Genomic DNA, 3,172 nt, shown 5'->3' on the forward strand with positions numbered 1-3,172 from the left:
CTGATTAGGCCGTGTGGGATCCTCTAGCTGTGCCTTCAGGGAGACCGTGCTAGGGTTTGAGATTAGGTGTCACCCTGCGTCCTCGAGAGACATCTTCTGTTACTTGGCATCTGCAAACCCTAGCCATCTTCCAGATTGTTGGTGACCCTGGATTGTGAAGTCCCCGTACGCTCAGTACGCAGTCTTTCAGCAGGCCTTGGGCAGCAGGAACCTTCCAGCTCTAGGGAACCTGGGCATGGCCCCAAAGGACTGCAGAGGTTCCAGGGTGGTTGGAGCCCCCCCACCCCCACCCCCCGCCGATACCTACTCTGAGACAGCAGCTCAAATTGGTGACAGTCCCCGATTGAATCTGCTGCCTAATCTGCATGCAGGCATCTTCTGTATCAAGGTTCACAAATGTCTCTTCTTGGAAGAGACATGCCTCTTCTTCCAGCTCTGCCTTCAGGGTAATATGCCCATTTGCGTTGGGTGGGGCTTGGAATCCAAGAGACGCCTTGTCCTCCGCAATGCCCACTCCTGTGACCTTGTCTTTCCCGGTTCATGACTTTATCGAGGTGCCTGGCTACCTGACCTGAGAAGCCGGGCCAGCACATTATCAGCTCTTATTGGCAGCCTGGCCCTGGAGGGCAATTGCAGGGACAGGCCGGGTCACAGTGGCGAATTATTTGGAGCACCTGGCACGGCCTATTTCCAAGACTTAACATGGCCAACAGAAGACACCGTCTTAAAAGGCAGCCTTAGAACGCTTTGTGGAGTGTGGGCTCCCTGTACCCGAAGCCCATTCAAGTGCTTGGGGTCCAGTTGGACCTGCGCAGATTTGTAGCACACCCTGCAGCCCCGGGCCAACGGACAGCGTGCTGGCCACTGCAAGTCTAGGTAACTGGGGACACAAGAAAGGGAAAGTGGCCAAAGAGGAACAGTCGCAGGGGCAGGTTTTTAGGGAGAGCTGGCATCGGCTTAATTCCGAGCCTTAACCTACACAAATGCACCTATTTCCCTTGAAGGCAGACCCGGGAGGGCCGCATGACATGCTTAGGGTCCTCTCCCAGAAGAGTTACGTGGGAGGCTTGACTGCCGAAGTCCAGGGTTCCACAGAGGCAGCCGCACACGACAGGGGGCACTCTCACCTCTACCTGTGGAAAAGAACAAATTAAAAGGTGAGTCCAAAAGCCGTACCCCCATAGGACAGAGCAGCATTTTTTACCGTCTTTGCAGGCACCAGAAACACAGAATTGACTTGGTACGAGCAGCTGAGGAAGTAAGTGAAGCTAACACCCGTGTAGACAGCCAAAGCAGGCCTACACCAGTGTAAACAGCCCCGGTCAAAATAGACCAAAGAGACTTACACTACCACTCTTCAAAATAAACGATAAACATAGAAACCCAGCTAGAAACCCCAGAAATTATATAAGTGGTAGAGAAGTGGAAGCAACCAACATTTTAGAGTAAATAGACTTAGAGAAAATCAACCCACATATAGACCCACTAATCCCTTTACTGTAAATACTAACCCCTTTATAAAGCTTAATCCAAAAACCCCCACAAAACCCCCGAAATTTAATCCCATTAACAGAAACGCCACTGACAGACAAAGGAGGCATTCACCCATGTTACGCTGGCCGTATCGATAGAAACCCCATTTATAAATAAAACCCCGTATACCACCAGATTGTTAGATACAGGCTTCCAATTAACAATGATACAAACATATTCTACTAATTTAGAGATCTTTAACAATAAAAAGGACTAACTGAAGGATTTGGATAAAACTTCACCCTCAAGGACGTGTGCCATAGATTCCTAACAATTGATGAAAGTTCACCCATGAAAGCTTAATGCCCTAAATGCCTTAGAGGTCCTGATTTAGGAAACATTCTTGGAATGGATGTAATTGGACATACTCAAAGGAAACATTCAGAAACTCCTAAAGGAATTTATTATCGTGCCTAAGTACTTCACCATGTAATTACCCACTCTGGCCTATTAAAAAGCCAGATGGGTCCTATAGATTTACAGTAAATTATAGGAACTTAAACACACTCCTAAAATTGAGGGAACACCCCCAGATCCAGGCCTATCATAAACAATATCACCGCTGGATCTGGAACTTACTACAGAGTGATAGACTTATCTGGCATGTTCTTTGCTATTTCACTTCACCGGGAGAGGGAACCCATGACTGCATTCCCATGGGAGGGTGACAATACCAGGTTACTAGGTCACCACAAGGACAGCTTAACAGTCTGGTAACAGCCCCCAACCTAACAGAAGACATTCAGGCCTTGGATGAAAACGGCACACACACAAACCATTATTTCCTATACGGATGACATCCTTATTTCTGGTGATTACTTGGAACACAGACCAGGATCAAAATTGAGTCTGTTGAATTCCTTACACTCACAGGATGGACAATCAGCCCAAGTAAGGGCCGAGGACTCCACACGACAGTAAAATTTCTAGGTGTAATTTGGTCCCCTGGAGGCAGAAAAATACCAGACCCAATAATGAACAAAACAGATTGCATACCAAGTTCCAGTACAGAAGAAACTCAGAAAAGGATAGCAGTGTTTGGATATTAGAAACTGCACATACCACACGTGGGGTTCATATTAAGGCATATTTATGAAATAACTAGGAGGAGTAGAGAATTTAGATGGACAGAGACTCAAGGGCTGCCTCTATTTGAAAAATACTGCCTGAGATTGAAATACATTGGTACCAGCCAATAAGGACTCTAGATATAAATTAGAGTAATTATACTCACCAAGGTTTGCAACATGTTCACCATGGACTAAAACACCACAGGACCCCAAAGTTTTACCCAGATGCATTTTGGACTAGGAAGTTCCCGTGGCTGAGAACAGATATCAAGTAATTGAAAGCTTCATCAGGGCACCCTCTGAGGCCCTACCAAATACAGAGCCACTAACAGAAAATAAACCAATAGTCTAACAGCCTATTCTGAAGTGCGTAAGGCAGACCCCTGACAAGCACAGGGGAGCTACTCTTGACCATGAAGTCCTAGCATGGAAACGGAATGGGTGGGTGGGTAATACGGAAGGAGGGTCAACCTTCCGCATGAAGTGAGAAAATCTCATCTATGCCAATAGAGCACTTGCCAGAATTTCTGAGGGAGGAGCCTATCCAAGCTGGAGCAGTCGGGCGACGG

This window comes from Panthera uncia, chromosome C2 (assembly GCF_023721935.1).
Source record: "Panthera uncia isolate 11264 chromosome C2, Puncia_PCG_1.0, whole genome shotgun sequence".
Lineage (NCBI taxonomy): Eukaryota > Metazoa > Chordata > Mammalia > Carnivora > Felidae > Panthera > Panthera uncia.